The sequence below is a fragment of the Corvus hawaiiensis genome, chromosome 2, assembly GCF_020740725.1.
Source record: "Corvus hawaiiensis isolate bCorHaw1 chromosome 2, bCorHaw1.pri.cur, whole genome shotgun sequence".
Taxonomy (NCBI): Eukaryota; Metazoa; Chordata; class Aves; order Passeriformes; family Corvidae; genus Corvus; species Corvus hawaiiensis.
Genome location: NC_063214.1, coordinates 5815471 through 5835938, shown reverse-complemented (window position 1 = coordinate 5835938; position 20468 = coordinate 5815471). Strand labels below are relative to the sequence as shown.

The 20468-nt window shown below is 41.7% G+C and overlaps 2 protein-coding genes across 3 annotated transcripts in view; one reads left to right on the top strand and one right to left on the bottom strand.

Annotated features, from left to right (window-relative positions):
* The window catches only part of LOC125321454 (cell surface glycoprotein CD200 receptor 1-B-like), a 27294-nt gene extending 9082 nt beyond the window's left edge, over window positions 1–18212 (bottom strand). The window contains exons 1-7 of the mRNA XM_048294323.1: window positions 14901–18212; window positions 12329–12460; window positions 9600–9681; window positions 8352–8687; window positions 7085–7192; window positions 3315–3703; window positions 2626–2734 (exon numbers count right to left, since the gene is read on the bottom strand). The gene's annotated coding sequence lies outside the window, so the exon portion shown is untranslated. The remainder of the gene's footprint in view (window positions 1–2625; window positions 2735–3314; window positions 3704–7084; window positions 7193–8351; window positions 8688–9599; window positions 9682–12328; window positions 12461–14900) is intronic.
* The window catches only part of PDZK1 (PDZ domain containing 1), a 9263-nt gene continuing 6938 nt past the window's right edge, over window positions 18144–20468 (top strand). The window contains exon 1 of one of the 2 annotated variants that reach the window (XM_048294317.1): window positions 18144–18915. The gene's annotated coding sequence lies outside the window, so the exon portion shown is untranslated. The remainder of the gene's footprint in view (window positions 18916–20468) is intronic. The other variant, XM_048294315.1, reaches the window with a different exon arrangement.

Genomic DNA, 20468 nt, shown 5'->3' with positions numbered 1-20468 from the left:
GAGAGCTAAACTGAGGGAAACAAACTCCTTCGTGACATGAAGAACAAGTCACAACCTTAGCTGTCTGCTGTTACACATCAAACACAAGCCACAGGCCTCGAGCCATGCAAAGCACCAACTTAAAATCAGACAAATAAAAGCAAAGTCCAACATGATTAAAATATTTGCTAACACAACCTGAGAGAGGAAAAGGTCCGGTATCCATCAGCGCATCAGATGTCACCACAATTTTTTAAAGGATAACCAGTACATCACAGAGCCATTTCCATGTTTAACTCAGCAAAATACGGTTCTGTTTTGAAGTGGAAGCACCTATTAAGGGGTACAAAAGGCCCTGCCTTAGAAGTCTGTTCTCTGTAAGACCTGTGTCTTTAGGCAAGGAAGGGCTGAAAGGAACAGCAAGAAGAAGTGTTTGCACACATCTGTGTCAACTCTCTTGCTTCCTCTTATAAGGAAAACTGGTCTGCAAACCAAGGCTATGCTATTTAAAATCCAAACCCACACTTCTGGCAGTCAGAGCAGCAGCAGCTGCTTCTTCTATGCAGCATTTGATGTTTCCACTTCATCACCAAGACCACACAGCACCCAGCTCAAAAGCCTGCAGCTTTTCTGAAGTGAGAGATGCTGGTTGTATTGTACTTTCAACATCCCCAGGTCAGCCTCTTCTGCTCCCATTGCTCCCTAGCAATGGTCCTCTGTCGGGAATTCCTCAAGTCCCTCCACTGAAAATGAAGCAACAAATTACAGCAAGACTTTGGATGCCCTGAGAGGAAGACAAAACATATCAAAAGGGGCAGCATAGTTAGTCCCAAAGCTGAAACCAAAAAGCTCTTGGGGGAGGGGAGAGGCTGTGTTCTTTCTCTGTTCTTAGCCATCTACCTAAGCCATCTGTGGCTGGCCCCTGACAATGCTGCAGGGTAATGAACCTTTGCTTTGACTTTAGAGCCTCCTGGTATTTTTTATTTTCTAAAAGATATCCTGGCCCTGAAAACTGATGCCTGAAATCCTGTACTAGCACAGCAGAAGACTGGTATCACTGTCATGGACTGATGGATCTGTACATCCACAGTGCATTTTCTTCTCAGACTCCCTGTTTGTCTCACAGTTGCTGGCATCGGTCAAAGCCAGAGATGATTTGAAATTCTGCCCATCCAGCTCGTGAGCTAGTTTCATCCAGTTCCAAACTACAAAGCTTTCTCTACAAACTGGGAAATAGAGAGTGGATGGCTTTCTGAAATAGAGAATTAGTTTAGTAGAAGGAGCTCTCAAAATAATCACAAGCGAGTTATACAAAACCACTGTAAAATTACAGTGTTTCAGTAAATATACATAAAGGTAAATAGGTTTGAAATTTCCTCCACAGCAAGGCAGAGATTTGTGGTGTCTATCTACTGAATTAATGAAGATACCAATATTTGGAGTAACACCAACTTTACAAAGTGTGGATTTTTTCCCCAGGGGAAAAAACAATTGCCATGCATAGTAGCTGTAATTCCAGAAAGCAGTTGGGCATCTCCCCTCTTCTCGGATATATTTACCTTTTTATCACTAGCTCATCTGGAAAATGGCTTAGTCCCATGACGTTCTTGCACAAGCCAAGGCATACTCCTCACATCTGTAGCTGCCTTGCAGCCAGTCCCCTCAGAGAGCACTGTAATCCAGCGTTGGGAAGAGGCAGTATGAGCAAAGGATGAATGAGAACAACACCACCCCTGGTAGCTCATTCTTTTCCTTTCAGAAAGAGGGAAGACATTTGCTTTACATTCTCCATTTTATGGGGGGGAAAGCCCAACAGTTCTTGTACCTAACACCTTGATTTTCCCGGGTATAAACCATCTGTGGCTCTCACCAATGTCAGCAAACACATGGGGGAAAGCCCTGCTGATAATGAAGCCTGTAAAACCTGACACTTCCATGTTAAAATATCCAGAGGCAATTATAACCCAATTTCCAGAGATCAAGAAAATGTATTTCTTTTTTAACTGTAGCTGATTGCACTGAGCCAGCAGGGCCATGCTCAGCAACTTCTACTCCTGGCCCTAGAGAATCCCCTTATCACTTGTAGGTCATTAACCTCAGGAGCTTTTCACTCGATCCCAATACTGCAGCAGACAAATCTATCTACCACACATATATTCATGATCTTAACAACTTTCACTCCTGCCCCTTGTGGGCCTACTGCTTTTTGTTGCTGATTTTCCAGGAAAAAAACTAGGCATTAGCAATCCACAAGTGCAATTACTGCTTTCAGGGCTGTGGATAACTAGAGAAAAATCTTCCAGACAAGTATTTATAGATGAACAGAGAGGAGATGGTTTATAGCTTGATGTTTAACTCCCAAAACACTCCGTTAAGAACCAGGACATATCTCAGGCTCCCTAAATGAAAGTTTCCTCCCCATTTTTCAGTCAGAGGTACTGGCCTCCCACTCCACAGCCAAACAGGATGGAATTGCACCACAAATCCTGAACTGCAGAGAAAGACAAACCTCCAGTAATTCCTGCTTTAAAAAGAACAGAAATAGCAGAAGACCTGGTGTATAGCAGAAATAAAACCCCAGATAGTCCTTTCTCACCTGTCAGTAAGTCTTACCTGTAACATCACTATGGTTTAGGCAGCACTTACCCGACCTCTCTCCTTCAGCTCTTCACTGCTCCTTCTCCTTCACACTTCAGGGAACATAATTTTCTCTGAAATCTACAGCTTACCCATTCCATGGATGGCTGTGAAGATCCTGCAAAAAGCCCCAGGAGCCCCCCATCAGCTGGGAGACAGCTTCTCCAGCCTCAAGGAGCTGCATTCTCAGGCCTCATTGGAGTCATCCAGTAGGGCATAGAAGAAGATTTTTACTTATTTATATATTTAAGGAGGAAAAAAAATTGTCTCCTGTGTTTATAGAGCAGCTAGATCAACACTTACAAATATGAAGTACATACCGTTATTGTATGGCAAAGGAGGATGCTCAAAAGTTTTCTTTCATTTCCCTTTCTGCGGGTTTTTTTTACAAGTGGAATAAATTGTTTGTATAACAAAACATACCTAAAATAGAAACCCACATCTATATTGGAAAAAACTACACATCCCACCTCTCAAATGCTAAATAAAGTCATGACACCAGAGTGAGGATGCCATTTATCACGGCCTACACTCTTTTGGTGCAGTGTAATACACTGAAGGGGATGCTTGTCCTTTTTCTTTCCTCACCATACAGGTTTCTCTGCTGTCATAGACTCCCTTTCTCATGAGCCAGTTAACACCTATAGCTCCGTGGTCTAGAAAAATTCTCCCTGGTGGTTTCCAGTAAAATTTCTCACCTCATTTCTCTTCTGGCAGATTTTAAGCTCCATTTGAGGCAGGATGAGGCAGGAGGGTGGAGTTGCTGGGAGAAGTCCTACAACATGTCCTTATTCAGGTTTCTGCTAACCAAACTTCCCCCCCTATTTTGTAGACCAGTGGTCTGCAGGTGAAAAACGTGACATAAATTCAGGTTGTCTCCCACAAATGTTAATGCTTCATGGGACTCTGAGCATTGCTGATGAAAAAATCTTCATTTTCTCATCTTCCCAGAGTGGCTTAAAATACAGCCCAGAGGGGAAGCTCCTGAGGATGGGGTGGCAGAGCTTCTCCAGTCCAGGAGAACATGCAGATCACTGTCTCCTTATTCAATGTCCAAAGGCACTGTGTGAAAAGCTGAGGTGCAGCACTACAAAACAAATGAGAGAAGGGGAAGATTAAATAAGGAAAAGAAAAAAAAAAGTCAACTAGCACAGAGAATGCAGAAGTGTCAGAGACTCAGGAAGCCTCTGGCTCCCCACCACAAGGACTTTGCTGAATGCATTCATGCCACAGACCACAGCCTTCTTGCCACCCCTGCCCTCAGGCCTGCACGGGCTATGTACATATATAGACTACAGCTATATGGCTGTGTCTGTGCACAGCTAAGGGCTCACTTAAACTGTATGTACAAAACCCATACCTTCACTTGCTAAAAGTGTCTGTGCTGGGCCATGTCTATGTATATTGCTGTATACATTAATATTTTAAAAAATCATTATATAGAGGTGCAACTTTATGCACACGCTTGGAGCTGCTGCACTCACAGACCTCTGACACAGCAGGAAAAGTTACTTGGCTTGTTTGCAAAGTCTCCATCACTAGAAATCCAAGTTGCACATTGCTTCCACGTGGTTTATTGTCAGAGCTAGTTTATGGCTTCTCCAATTATAAAGGGTCTCTAGCTAAATGATTATAAAAATGCATCCAAAGGGATAAACCAGAGGCAACTTTGAGCTATACAGGCTTCCAACAAACCTCTTGGAAGAGAATGTCTTCCCCAAATAAGGTAATTCCTCATATAAAAGAAGATAAACTATGGAGAACTGACTGCATTTTACAGGGGGGTACCTGCAACTGGACAATGAACAAAACAACCTCACTCAGAGTCCAGATTCAGGGACTCCAGCACATCTATCCATCAGGGTTATGTACATGTGCTACAAAACTTCTCCAAACTGGTTTTAATGCAGTTAATGAGGGCATAAGGAACAAGTGGGATGAGGAATCCTGACTGAACGCATACGTGGACAGCTAGCTTGAAAACCCGTTTCCACTGAAAAAGACATTTTGATCTGGAAGCTTTGGACTAGCAGTCTATCTTTCTGTATAGGTTCTAAAAACATGTATTGCAGAATCTACTCAAAGCTGTCTTTTGCTGGTTCACACAGGACAGTTATGAGATGGATAAAGAACTTTCATTCTTTCCTGCAAAACAGGCAGATGGCATTGCCCTGGCATGGACAAAAAACAGGCACTTTCAATTTCTGAGCAGATCCTGAACGAAAACCCAGCTCTGGCTATACCATAGTCAAGGACAGGGAGGGGTCATCCTGACTTGCACAAGAGATTTTTATTTGGGAAAATTAGTGTTTTCTTGCTACTGAAGGACACTTACAGAATGTCTCCCCCCACTCTCCTCAGGCCACATTATGAAATCATAATGCTGATTAGGCCTTGGCCTTGATGAACAGCATCAGGGCTGAGCTTCTCCTGAGCTTATCAGAAACAGTCTGTTCCCAGGAAACAGTGCTGTCTAACAAGCTTCTGGTTTTTAACAAACAGCTTTGGAAACTTATTTTTCTTGCCCAGATAACAACCTGAGTTTAGGCCTAAGCTGTTGGCCAAGCCCAGGCCTAAGTTTGGCAAGGCAGACATCTCTGAACATTGTGATCCAGTGGGAGGCTTTCCTTATTCCTTTTTATCCTTACCTTTTCGCATCCTTACCCCTTTTCCTTCCTCAACCTCAATGTAGATAATTTGTGGTTGATTTTAGTTTTAGATTGATTGATTTTACATTTTGGCATGATTTTTCTCTTTGTGCTTTAACCACCCAGTAAGCAGTAGAGTGAGCTTCGCCAATGCCTTTTGTCACACTTTCCCTTTAATATTAAACCTGCTCTTGCCAATTCCTTTGCTGGTGATTCTTTGAGCCTCCTAAAACACTCATTTGTGACAAAAAAATTAGCATTTTCTTGTTACTCGAGGCCACTCACCTCACAGAATTCCTAGTCTTGACTATGTGTCCTCTGTAACAGTATGTGCCTCTATAACAACTGTTGTTCCTAACAGACAGAATGCATAGGTATTTGGATCTGGAATTCCATTAGGTGTGTTCATGTCCCCAGTTACCATGGATATACACTGATGCTCCCCCTCTCCATGTAAAATGTCTCTCTGGTGTTTTATTACTCACAGACCTGCTGCAAGCACCTTGTTTTTATGACCTTTCAGCTCAAAGACTCATATTCACAGTTGTTGCAAAGCAGGTTATTTGGAAGCAGCTTCTATGCTTATACATAGTATAGAATACTGAACGCCAAGGAGTTAAAATCCCCCTGAGCTCAAGAGAACTGCCTCTTTAAAATTCCTACTTCATCTTCTAGAGCCTTGCAAAACCAAAAAATTCTCCCTAGTCTCTCCACAGCTATTCCTTGTAGCTGCCAGGAGGTGGAAACATAGCTTCACCAACCCACAGGAGAAGCATCATGTTGATGTGCAGTTGTACAGCGTGCTGCCTGCTGAAGAATGGTGCTAAAAATATCTGCAGTCCAAATTGGCTCATTGGAACCCAAACCATAGGCTCATACAATGCTCTCCCTGAGCCTCTCCACATCCCCTACCCCCACCTAGCAAGACATCTATACTGCTTGGTATGGGTGCCCTTAAAGCAGCTGGTTCTGTCAGATGTGGCTTACACATTTAGTTCAACAAGAATCCAAAATCAGGCTGCCTGTGATTGAAAGGCTCCCACAGCAGCAGCCATTGCAGCCCTCCAGAACTGATAAACAATCAGATCCCTTGCAAAGTGACAAAGAGATAAATTTTCACTTGGCCTATGTGTCTGCTTTGACACTCAAAAACATTACACGTGCGTCCAAGTATGAAAAACATGTTAGAGATCAGCAGTGCTTCTCAGACAAGCCTTAGTCACCACAGAAACAAATACAGGTGTAACCATCTTCCCCTTGTCACTTAGTACCAAATCTTATGGCCTGAGAGACAAGTCCTTTCACAAAAGGGAAATCCACACAAATGCTTGGAAAAGGGGAGAGGGACACAGCACTGTTAAAATCTGTAGACAAAATAAGCTTTCGAAATATCCCAGAGCTGGGTAAAACATCACAACTTATTTTGATTTCTGTTTATAGAAGAGTGAGTTTGACACTGACTTCATTTCTGCTTCCTTTGCACTCCCCACCTTGAGCTCATCCCACTGAGAGTGGTCTCAGCTTTCTCAGAGCAAACTGAAAAGCACAGAGGATGGACTAGAAACGAGCCAGAAGATATTTCAGAGGGGAGAACAACACAGGAAATCCTTCTTTGCACAGAGAGCTGGAAAGGAAAGGAAAAAACCTCCCTGCATGGGGGGCAGGTCCCAAAAAAGTACAGCTGGACAAAAATGAGGAAGGGGTGTCAATAAATATATAGACAATGCCAGAAACCCACTAGAGAGACTTGTGATTTTATAAAATTAATCATACGCCTTATTTTCAGAAAAAAAAAAAAATACATGTATTTATCTTCTTACCTTTGACAGATATCATTATCCAGGATATCATGACCACAGCCCACATCTTCTCCAGCCCAGAATCCACACTCAGAGCTTTGTTCTGTTCCAGGTAAACTTCTGTACTCTCTGTGGAATTGGAAATGCCACACCAGATACAACGATTACTAACATGCAAATAAAAGTCTGCAGAACTGCATCTTTCCTTACCTAAAAATTGGTGTCAAAAAGGTGGAGGTGTAATTCTCATTTTATTTTTAGTCAAAATATTTTGGAGAAAACTTTAAGAAGGAGAAAGGTGAATATAAGCCCTGCATTTTGACAAAGCTGGGGAACAGCTTGGAAGGAATATGAATCTCAGCTCAACTCAGATCACAACCAACCCACAAAGCTCCAGGAGCTCACCACCTTGGCTATCTAGGCCAAAGAGATATTCTCTTCTGCTGGGGGCATGAAGCTGAAGTCAGTGGGCACAAGTAGAAGACACCACACAGTTGAGTGTCACTTAACTGTGACCAGCTAAGACACTTTTAGAAATGATTGCACAGGGGCACTGCCACTGTATGGATCAGCCTCCACAGCCTTTCTGCACAATATTTTTTCTCTTCTAACCAGTGAAGCAGGAAAATTAAAAAGTCGGGTCAATAAGAACAAAGTCGCTCACAGCAGTGGCTGCCACACCTCAAGTCCCACTCCCTCTAAGCACCAATACTTCCTGAGGTCTACATACACCACAATGAATTCCAGAGGTGATAAGGCTGGGCTGTTTGCATACACAAAGGTCTCAATTTAAGAAAATTCATGGATCTCCATTTTAGAGAAAATAACTTTGCTACCTGGGAATGCAGCTGTGGCTATGAACCCAGAACAGATGCTAGGTGAGCTGGGGCAGACCTGCCTCTAACCCGAGACTAACACACATTTTCCCATGCTGCTTTTTTCACCCAGTTCCTTTCAGCTCTGGTAACGGTGCTCAGAGTAGAAATCCCACGGGAAGCTATTTCCATTAGCTCAGGGAAAGCCACAGCCAACCTAAAACAAATCCTTTTCACATGTCAGCCTTGCATTTAGCATGCACAGATGAAGAGACAGAGGAGTATGAGACTTATTGCACATGTCACAGTGTGGCAGCAATCAATTTCAGTTTCACACCCTAGGAGGAGAGGATACATCTTCATGAACACGGTTTTTATCATGCAGAAATTTCTCCTGAGACACCACCGTGTCACCTCCCAACTCCCTCTACAAGCAAGCCCCTGGACACACAGAGCTTACCTGTTACACTCACCATAATGAAGTGGCCCACAGCAGTTAGGAAAATATTCTTTATTTTGGTTCTGCACTGATAGCAGGCACTGTCTGACTGGCTGACTGCTTATATTTTCACAAGTTTTCAGTGAGGACATGACTTTTGCCATGGGGTCTGCACTTTGTGAGAGGTGCAAGCTTTCTATCTCCTTTCCAAACCCAGCCCTGTTTTCCTTATTGGCTCTTTTATACTGGTGAGCGTCGATTTGTGACAAGTGATTCTGTTGATGCCTGATAAGGCAGTTCCAATCCAGGTTCTTTCCTTCTTCCAGGTATTTCATGGTAGATGTATAAATGATTTCCAGCACGCTGTGTTCTGTGGTGGGAGAGTGCAGACATTAACTGAGCTGACCTTTGTGCCAGGCCAATCCCCCTCCCTCCCCATACTTCTCCACTTATTTATGCACTGTAAAAGCAGGAGCTGTCTTGTGCTTCAGATGTGGACAGAGCACCCAGGATAACAGGCAACACAATGAAAACAATACTTTTTTCTTCACATGAGAGGACAGAAAAATCTATTTCCTAACACAGATCTTGCAGCAAAGGCCTCATGCCAGCACAATATTCTCTATAAGCTTTGCTGTTCTCATAAAAATGGAAGATGAGAAAAGCATCTTCTCTTCAACAAATAAACAAGTGAAAGCATCAGGGGAGAGGGATATTTGGGAGGGCTCTTTGTTTATATTTCTTCAATTTGAAGGTTTTTCCTTTCTTCAAATATTGAGCTGTGCCACTGAAATATAATCTAAAAGCACTGACTGGCTCAAAGCAGCTCTCTTTTGGGACCAGGTTTCACCTCCCAGCTCTCTGGGCAAAATTGAGCATAGAGAAAACAAAAGACTCAAATACATCATGCAGAGCATGGCTCAGCAGAAGCTTATTGCAATAGATGTTCTTTCTTTCCCAGAACACAGGCAGCACCTCCTGGCCACACCAAGTAACTCCTAAACTGGACTAAAAAAATACCAAAAGCCAGCAAAATTCCTTTGTAATTGTTTCTTCTCCTCAGGAGGGCACCTGCATCAAACTATTTGGCTGGCAGAGGTAAGAGCCTGACTTCCAACAATATGAATATATAGAACAACATGCTACTGGCATCTCTTTTTCAATGATGGGGGGGGGAAAAATGAATTCTCATTGCTTTAATTTGTACTTTAAGTAGGAGAATTCTGATGGGAGCATCAGGAAAAAATAGAGAAATTCTGAAAGAAAAAAGATTAATGCTTACCACAACATCCTTGTGTTTCAGACTAGCTTTAAGAGGCACAAGAGCTCCTTTCTTTACTTCAAAATATAGATTTTTCTTTTTCCTAGGAAAACAAAGCTGTCTTTTAGAAACATCTTAAGTGCCAGACCAGCAAGTGGAACTTGGTACGCTGCTGGGAAGGCAAAAACAAGAGTCGTTTGCTTGGCCTCCATTTTCCAAATGGGTAGGTGGCTTGAGAGATTCTGTGATTCAATAAGAAACTAAACATCTAAAGAAAGTGTTTCTTTGCTTGGGGATTGATTTTTCCCCTCTCACCTTAGCCATGGAAGGACTTCTGGTTGTTCCACATTGTCCAGTCCTTGTAAGCTGTGTGGTTGTGTCCTGTGTGCTTGTGTGAGTTAAATCAGTTATTTGGGGTATGCTCTGATCTTGTTGGCAGGGGAGGACAGCAAATGGGGTTGAAAATGACAACCAAGGACTCATCTGCACTTTTCTACACTGCATAGAAGTTCCTGTGTAGGCTGTACTTGCAGGAAGTTGAATGTCTGGTTGGTTTCTGTGCTATTTTAACTATTATAGTGTTCTTATCTTTCAGCTCTCTGTTGGTGTTCTACAAGGGTCCACATTGCACTCTCTGGTGTCAAACTTTCAGTTATGGGTCAGCTAACCAGGACCAGGAGATTTTGTTGGCTTTTACTAACTAAGGCCAGCTTAGCTTAGCCTTTTCTGATGGCCCAGTGATTTTCAGACACTTAGAAGACTCAGAAGACATTTCATTTTCAGAGTGCAGGAAACAAGTACAAGTTCAGTTGCTCTTTTAACAGTTCCAGAGGTGCACAGAGCCCAGTGGTTCCTGGAAGGGGAATAACGGGAGCTGCCAGTTCACAGCCTCTGCAAGTCACTGAAGCAATCAAAATCATTATTATTAACAACAAGCAGCTCAATGTCCCAGACATGTTTACTGAAAATGTAAACTCTCTGTGCAGGAAAATATTTGTTTCCAGAATTGCTTCCAAACTTCCTTTGGAAGACACGAAAGGTGCTGGCTTGAGAGCTCAGACACAAGCAGCAGCCGTTCACAAAGCATGCACAACTTTGAGAGCAGAGCAAGACTTTTTTTCTCTTTGTACTTTCTGACATCTCATGCCAATCCCAAAGCAATCACTTCTCCTGCAGAGCAAGCGGTGAACTTTGAAGTCCATTCAGCACTGGGTCTGTCAGAGCAGTGTAATCCCAGTTACTCAGCCTCCTCAGTGAAGCCTCACAAGCAGACAGCACTGGACAGGTTTCTGAGGTTTTTGTCTCAGAAACAGGGTAGTGAACAGCCTTTTTTTTTATTTGAGAAAAGCCTCGGGAGGCTTGAAGCCAGCACTGGGAGCTGCACACACATTCTCAACAGACATCTGAGCTGAGTAACACAGGAAGACACTGTGCTTAGAGCTTAGAAGAGGAAAAGCTCTCTTATTTTAACCACCAAAAAAAAAAAAAAAATAGCAAAGTTCCTCTTGATGAGTAAATCTAAATATGTGCCTATTTGTTATCAGGCAAGTGAGATCTCCTCAGACAGCCCAGCTTTGGTAAATCCATCAGATTCTATACAACAGTTAACAAATTTTCATTACAAGACTGCAAGGCAATCAGGACTAGGAAAAACACAGATCACAAGATCAGACAGTGTGTTCTCCACTGTCCTCCTATATCCTACATATGTCCTGCTTTAGGAACCTACCTCCTTGTGAAAGAGGGGGAAAAAAAGAAAAAGGATGGTTTTAGTTCTTGTGTGGGTTTATACAAAATCAAAATATTAAACAGTGATAAAATTTAGCTATTGAGATCCTGATATTTTTATCCTACTTTGTTCAAAAAAAAATGCATCATCATGGGAAAAATACATATCCACACAACTCAATGGTGACAAAAAGGCACCTTTTTACCCTCCTGCTTTACCTCAGTTTCAGACCTAGTTTGCTGGATTTGCTTTTCTAGAGTATCACTTCATTATTACATATCTTATACATTGGCTTCCAGAAATGACAAATGGGGTGTCAGTTTTACTTTCTTATATCAAGATTAAAAAATTCTAAAAAAAAATTTAAAAATTAACATCAAAACCCTAGAGTTTTATATTGAATTAAAAGAGGATATCAGTTAGTGAAAAGATGCACCTCTTTTTTTAATCAACATAACAAAATTAGTTATGTCAATCAAATAACAAAAAAATCAAGCAAACCTTGAGAAATCAACACTGCACTGTTAGCTAAAAAATTAAATATATAACTTCACAGTATTACAGTAGATCAACAGACTAAGATAGTCAAGTGACCAAGCCCTCAAATGAAAACATCAGATTATTGCCACTCATTAAAGTAACTCTAGGAGTTTAAGACAATGACAACATCCTTCAATTACCTTACTCAATACAAATGCACTTTAAATGTTCACTAGGTACTTTTCCCTTTTAGTACAGGAGGGTTCATTTCTATCATTCTCTTTTTCAAAAGGACACAGTGAGCTTTAAAAAGATGTGTAAGAGTTAAATCATGCGACAGCTTAAAACGCAACCATTAATATAAGAAAATCTGCCTCGATGAGAAGTTGTGGTTTAAGTTTAGGAAATCATTAAAGAACTCTGCTGGGAATCTCTCATGGGCACAGACAAATGAAAACCAAGAGATAACAGTGTTACTGTCCCCTGCAAAGGCAAAAAAAACCAAAAACCAAGAGAGCAGGATAAATTATTCACTGCTTACCTTCTTGAGATCTTGTCACTGGCTATAAGGACTCAAACCCTGGACCTTACTGCCATGGACAGGAGTTTCATTCAGGCTTATGATGGCTTCCCCAGTGACAAAGAACTTGAAATTCTTCCTCCACTGGATGACCTGCCAAGGAATCAACTTCAGCTATGTCTGTGGATAACAGGATTTTTTCCTTTTCCTTCTCTGGTCTTTACTTCTTGAAAGGGCATGTCCCACTCATTGCAGCTCTGAATCCAGTTCAGCACTTCAGGATCATTTAGGATCATTTCTTTAGGCCCAGATATAGTCAATGTCAGGATGATCAGGGTGATTTTCAAGGCAGGTAGTAAGCGAAGATGAAGGTAGGTGTTTTCTAGAAAGTTTGTGTCACCCTCCATCTTCCAGGGGCACAAGTTCTGCTGCCACCAAAACCAGTTTTACTCTTACAACCAAACCAACCTTATTTCCAGGTATGCATTTTATTGTGATTTATCCTGTCCTTAGTCCTTTAGGCATGGTTTCCTGGTTGGATCTGTTGCTTATTTGGAGGGAATTTTAAAAGAATAAATATAAGCTCATATAAATTCTGCTGGCTTTTACACTATATTAAAATAATTATATTATATACTATTTTTTTATTTATTAATCTTGGCTTCAAATAGGGTCTAGGTTTACATCCCTCCCAAAGCTTATAAAATAGTTTTCAATAGTTACACAGGAAAAGGGCTGCATTCTGCATTTCTGCAGTGCCAAACATAGCAGTAGCCATTTTCTTTTTGTGATAACAGATAACAAGCCTTTCAAAGCCACAAAGTGACAAGAACTAATAAAGACCAGGCATTATCCACCCTCACGTTTCTATTAAAAGTTCTATAAGCATCACAAAAGCCTCATCAGAGCAGAACACAATAGTTCTCCCAACACAAAAGCCAATATACAGTGCCCAAGAAGATGGAAACCTACAGGAAGTTTGTATTTCTCTTTGCCTTCAAGGCCACATTCAGATTTTTCCATTATGTTCACTGATCTCAGATAGGAAGGTAAATGAATGCCAGTCCAATTTAAATCCTTCTTGGTGCAAGAGTGAATGCACCCAGTAAGAAATTTGATGCAGAAGTTAGGTCCTAATTAGCTGAGGCTAAGGCACCCAAGCACTCCAAATATCAGTTCAATCTGATCTTAGGGTAACGAAATTTCAGAATAGAGTCTTCACTAGCCAGGTGAAATTAAACACTGACTACTACAGAGAGGTTAATGCAGAAATTAGGGACATTTCCTTGAAGGATTACAGACTTGGGGGATGGGAGTGGGACGAGATAGGACACAGGGAGCCGGAAGAGGAATGGAAGAAGGGAAGAGAAAGAGCAATCAATGCCTTAGGCCTGGGTACTTCCTGCCTCACTGAGCTGTATTTTTTGGAGGAAGAGTATATGCTTTCTCTAGTAATTGTATAAGCACCTTTTCATCATACTCTTTGAGGAAAATAGTAAAATAGACATAGTCATTATTTATATGTCTCAAAAGCTTAAAAGAAAAGGAACACTGTCTACTGCCAAATTCAGAAATCTATCTCCAGAGGGCAAGAAATGCATGTGCAACAAAGAGGTAAGTAACTTACACTGTTCTTTCATAGGTCAAGCGAAAAAAACAGTTTTATAAGGGTACATACTGTAGTAAAAAGAAAGATCCATGTGCTGCATGGAAAAAGCCAGACTTGTAAATTTATGGCATTATTTTTTATGTCTCAGCATCTTGCATGTCCAAAGAGTACCAAATGATAGAGCAATTGAAAGGCAAAAGTGAAGAAATACACATCCAGAAAAGGCCCAACAGGATGAGCTGGAATGAAAAGTCTTCTCAAGGTACCAGGGCCAGCAGGAAGGGCTGAATTCCAAAGGCATTGCCTTTCAAGCAGCATTATTCACACCAACATCAGCTGCAGTTACCCGAACAGTGCTGCAGCCTGATTGCTGTGCGTGCATGTGAATATATCCACGTGTGTACTGCCAGTTACTAGAACAAACACATTGCTCCACCAAAAAGCCTACTTAGCTTGTATAAGTCCTCATTTTTAAGACCGTTGAAATTTTGCTGCAACAGAAATTTCCAGCTTTTTAACACTGATTTCAGTCTGACACGACGGCAAAAGAAGCTGCACAGACCTCACAGTTACCTCATAACAAATCCTGCACTTAAAGCCCAAATTAATGATCGATACAGAACATTCTAAAGAAGAAAGCATTGTTTAGAGTTTATGTTCTCTAGTAAAAAGGGCACTAGAGAAGACAATTCGATATTTAGAGTGAACAGAGCAAAGCCTGGGGCAAGAGGACTGCCACTGTAGTTCCTTACTGACAGGTCCAGGGGATGGAAAACCTCTCTTTGCTGCAAACACAGGGACAGCAAATGCTTTTTTTCCTCTCCTACTTTTTAGGAAGGCAAAAGTCCAAAATGCTCGAAGGGTATTCTCTCCTTCCTCTAGAATCCTGCAAACCAGCAGGATTGCAATATTTGCTTCTCCTCTTTTTTTTCTCTGACTCTCTTTACCATGTCAGGAGAAGAGAAAGAATTAATTACCACTTACCTTTGTACAGGGTGACTGATGAATATTCATTTGGTAGCTCAAATGGACTTTGCTTCAGGATTAAGGAGGACTTCAGTGAACCAAATATTTCCATTACCAAATCACATGGTGCCTTATACATCACTTGCCAAACTAAAGTGGAAAAACCATCACTGACAAAAGAAGGGGCAAAGGGAAAGGGCTGTAGTGATTTTGAATACCTTAAATACAGGAATAAATAAATCATGCTTCCAAATATTTGGAAATGAATTTTCATTAACTGCTTTGTTATAAATCCAAGAAAAGGATGGCACTGCAAGGAGAGCAGCGAGCCTGTGGTCAGCAAGTATCCAGTTAGCAATATAGGTGAACAAGCACTATTTAGCAATCCTCATTACATCAATTTTTAAGGGATGTACATGCTCCCAGGCAAGAAAGTGAGTCACCATCATAAAGAAGGAACATTTTTGCACCCAAATAGTCACATAAACCTTTTGTCAACAGAACAATGTTGGCAGTGTTACAGATTATTTGAGCACAACTTTATCTTCCATACCAAACATATTAACTGTATTCATTCAATGTTAGGGCTAGACTCCTTGTAAAGTTGTGTTAATAACAAAAGGCACCTTTTAGTTAACTGAACTTTGTTACTTTATACTCCTATTAAAGACATTAAATATATACTTTACCTGTGAATTTAGTGAAATCAGAGATCCTAGCAAGTACCAGAATTAGGAACAAAGGTGCTTCCCTCCATCCACCCAACACACTGAGGAAATCATATGAACAATTATAACTACTAGAAAATGTTTTTTTCTGATCACTTATGTTAACGCAGGTGCGTTTCACAGAAACGTTTCTAACCAAACACCAGGAAAGCTTTGGCAAAATAATTAGAGAAAGTATTTTGTAAATCTGATCCCACAGGATAGCACCATGATAATAGAAACCAAGGTCCATATACTACTACAACCAGGCTACAGCTGAAAAGGGACATACTTTGGAGAAAGCAGATCCCCTGTGTCTAGTCCCTGTGCTAACAGAACCACACCACCTAAGTCACTGTGGCCAACTCCTGCATTATAGGAATATTATGAGTTAAAAGGATTTTTTCAGATTTTATCACTTTTCACTGTGTTAAAAAGTAAAATATCTTCTCTCCTTTTTTTTCTTAGTTATGTTCCTCATTTTTGTGGCTATATGAAAATGCTTGAGAACATTCTTGCAAAAGGATCAAGAGCCAGAAAAGGAGACATTACAAGCTGCCTTTACTCTGATCAATTCTCAAATAATTTTCATTCTACTGGTGGAAGGATAGGAGAAGTTTTGAATTTCTATGTTTCACTAACATTTTACATTTGTGTAGCATCTGATTATTGAAAAACCCTGCTGGGACACAAAATTACCTCACTTGACTATTGCAGTGGCACTACAATGGAAAAATAAATCTTTATTCAAACGCAGAGTTGTTTCCTCGTATGCTGACCTGAGATCCTTGTAGAGTTCCCATCTGCACTGTGCTTGGTTGCAAAACTGTGAGCCACTCTGATTTCCTCCATCATCCAGCCTTTGTCTGACTTGCCTGAAAGGTTGCAAGCAGAGGACAGGGCAGGTTTGACTTGTCTGGTTCTTCTAATATCGGGGCTCGCTTACTTCACTTTGTAGGTTTGAAGCGGTACCAAAAGGAACAACTCCAAGTCACAACAGGCTTGCAAATCCACTTAGAGTAAGTGGATTACAGTAAGGCTTTTATAACATCAGTGACTGTTCTCTTGCAGCACATTTGGGTTATGATCATTTCAATTACCTTCCCTTTGAATTAAACAGTTGGAGCAGACAGCCAGGGAAAACACAGGTATTACTTCTAATAATCCAATTCCACAGCAAGCTAATGAGAGAAATAAGTAGTTTTAAAGCTTTTCAAAACTGAATTAGATTTTTTTAACAAGAAGTTCACACAGTTTAGTAATTATCTTGGTATTCTGAGATCTCAAATGTGGAGGCTTCCCCCTGTGTTAGAAACACCATCAGGTCAGTCCATGTCCACAAGTATAGCCTGCACATGCCCATGGATCATGGATAAGATATGCCCTTGTGACAGACTGACCCCAACCAACAGCCAAACACCCACCCTGACTTCCTCTCACTCCTTTCCTGCTGAATGGGGAAAAAATAAAAGGAAGGTTAGACTTATGCATTGAGATAAGGATAGCTTGATAGGGAAAGGAAAGCTGCGTGTGCAAGTAAAGAAAAATGGGAATTCTTTCCCTGCTTCCCATCAGCAGGCAGATCTCCAGCTACTTCCAGCTATACCTCAACATGCACAACAGCTGCTTGGGAAGACCACCATAACCAGGAACAACTGCCCTTCCTCCTCCTTTTACCAAGCTTTTAATGCTGAGGTGTGGAATATGGAATATCCCTTTGGTCAGTTCAGGTCAGCTGTCACCACTGTGTCCCCTCCCTGTTGTCTGGGAGGGACTGAGGAGGAGGAGAAAGCCATGAGAGAAAGCAAACACTGTTCCACAGCAGCCAAAAAAATGGTGTAGCATCAACACTGTCTTAGCCACAAATGCAAAGCACAGCACCACAAGGGCTGCCAGGGAGAAAGTTAACTCCATGCCAGCCAAACCCAGTACAATCTCAACCCCTTGTTCCCCACCATTCACACCATGTGTGATCTGAGGTATCAAAGCATCCTCTGTCCCATTCATACATTGCTTCATTTCTATACCCTACTCAAATGTTGTCATTCCATCTATTTCTCTTTCCTTCCTACCAACACTTACAACACATACTGTTTACTTAAACCACCTTTACATCCAATAGTCAGGTTTATACATCCTCTATAACCACTATACCTTGTCCTTTGACATACATGCAGATATTATCCCCCCATTCTATGCTCCCCCTCCCCCAAATTTCCACACAAACAGTCAATTACTTTGGTCCTATCTGTCAAGGAGATCACTCAGGACAGGAGAAGCACCACGTTGGATTGTTGAGCACAAAGAGCACTTGTGGTGGGTCAGCAGTGCCCTCACACGGCTCCTTGTGAGGCTCATTCTCTGTTGGTTCAGATGATTCCTTCTGTACTCCTTCCTACCCCACACAAGTCAAATAATGGATTATTTTCCCCCAGGGATAAATCTCCTTGAGGTACACAGCAGATTTCCACTTTCTCCTGCACCATGTGCACCTTGGTCCCTGAGCAAAGTCAATCCCACAAAGGCGCTTTCCTTTTCCCAAGGCAGAGCAACCCACACGGCCTTTCCCAGTGCACATGCAGCCTGGCCAGTTTGCCATGCCTCACTATATTGATATCACAGACACCTCCCTCCACCTGTTCCAGGGAGACTTCACCTACATGGGTCACTTGATTGCAGTGCATGTTTCACATGTGTGATGGCCTCATCAGTCAGGACCCACTCCTCAATCACAAACCCATTTTTTCATTGCATCTCTCCCATTTATGGTCCTTATCTTGAATTCTTCAAGTGTTTTCATCCTGTTTTCTCCCCATGTTCTGTAGAGGAATGGGGTGAAAGTGGGTCAGTGGGCATCTGGCTGCTGGCCAAGGTTAACCTGACACAGTCTTTTTTTTTTTTTTTTATCCAACACAGGGCATACAGATTTTAACCAGTAACTTCCTAACCTGCAGTCAAATGCTCCGGGCCCAAGTCAATCCAGCACAATCCAAACATGCTCCCTTTAAGACATTTCTCAGAGCAGGAGAAGCTCTTGCCCAGAGCAAAGGTCAGGCTTGCCTCAGATGACCTCCTTGACTGAGTTTTTGAGTATAATATCTGCAGGACAAAACGCAAAGTTGCTGAGAAATGCACGTGATTAGCACTTCTGCCCACAAGGACAAGACAGCCTATCAAGGTATCACACATTCAGTGAAACTTGGTTAAATGAATCATCTTTTAAATCAACCTTTGCCCAATCAAAGTTCAGCCTTACTTATACGTACAGCCACAGGAGGAACAGCAAAAGAGAACTCCTGTGAAGGCTGCTCTACATAGATATACAGGTAAGAAATTCCTTTTTTCCTAATCCCTCCTCCCTTAGAAAACTCCTCTTTTGCAATACAAATCATGTTGCATGTAAAGCTCTGATGGATTAGAAAAAGTAGTATGCAGTGCATTGTAACCTTCCCTCCACTTCTAAATATGAAAAAATAATTTTTCCCATAAAAGCCTACTGTTTCTTCAGCTGTGTGTGTGGCACTGGTTTTGCACGTTAATTCCTGGAATTAGCACAGATCCCCAGTGTTTGTCAAGAAAAACTGCTTTGAATTGTACTTGCAGTTGATACAATCTGATGTGTTCTAAACAATGTTCAAACAGGGCAGTTCACCCCTTTATTAGAGAATCTCAGTGCAATACACAGAGACTCAAAAAAGCTCCAGGCATCTGACCAAGGAGTACAGGTGAATCATGATCTGCAGGCTTCACATCCTTGCCAGCTGAAATTCCTGTATTCTCCAGCTCCAGTGACATCTGTGCCAAACCCACACCACACATCCATGCTGTTCTGTGTGCTGCCCAAGTGACCTCAACAACGCAGCTTCAGCTTCCATAGCAAAAAATCTGCAGCATGGTTGGCCACAGCAGTGGCTCTGCAGTGAGTTGCTATCACAGAAGGATTTGACTGCCAGGAGATCTAAAGAACTGACTTCTGTCAGTAAAGAGACAGAAAAAAAAATATCTTTCCAGTAAAATATTAACCGAGGTTGCTAATTACCTGGATTTTCCAACTGGAGGAATTTGTCTTCATTTGTCTCATTCCCCCATCTTCATGGATCTTTGGCAGGACAACTATCCTGGGATATGTTCCCTGATCACACCCACTATTTACCTTCCATATGGGGTATTCCTGTATGACATGCTTCACCCAAAACAGAATTTCATTACATCACAGAGCAGTTTAGGTAGGAAGGGACTTTTAAAGGTTGCCTGGTGCAATGTCCCATAGAAAACAGGGCTAGCTTAGATCAGGTTCCTCAGGGCTCAGTCCAGGTATCTCCCAGGACAGAGATTTCGCAGCCTCTCTGGGTACTTCTAGTACTGTCTGACTGCCCCAAAGAGGAAAAGCTGTCCTTATGGATGCCTGGTTGGAATTTCCCTTGCTGCAGCCTGTGTTGCCTCTCATCCTCCCACTGTTAATTTCCAGGAAGAATCTGGCTGTGTTCTCTACACAATCCAGTTAGGCAGTGGGAAGATACCAATAAGATCTTCCCTTTACTTTGTCTTCCCAAGACTGAACAAATCCAGCTCTCTCAGCCTCCTTAAATACATGCTTCAGAACGTAAATCCCCTCTGCAAACTAGCTCCAATATGTCAATTACTTAGGGACATCAAAACTGGGGACAGTGCTTACACGTGGTCTCCCAAGTGTCAAAGGGAGGGGAACAATCCTTTCACTCTAGTTACAATCCCTTTTCCCAAAACTTCATTTCCTCTGTAAGACTTAATCCTGGTATTACACCCACTCCTCAGTTTTTACTATGTTTTTCACAGGCACTTTTCTTATTTGAGTTCTGCATTTTGCTTAGCTTCATTTGAGATACAGAGACAAAATAAG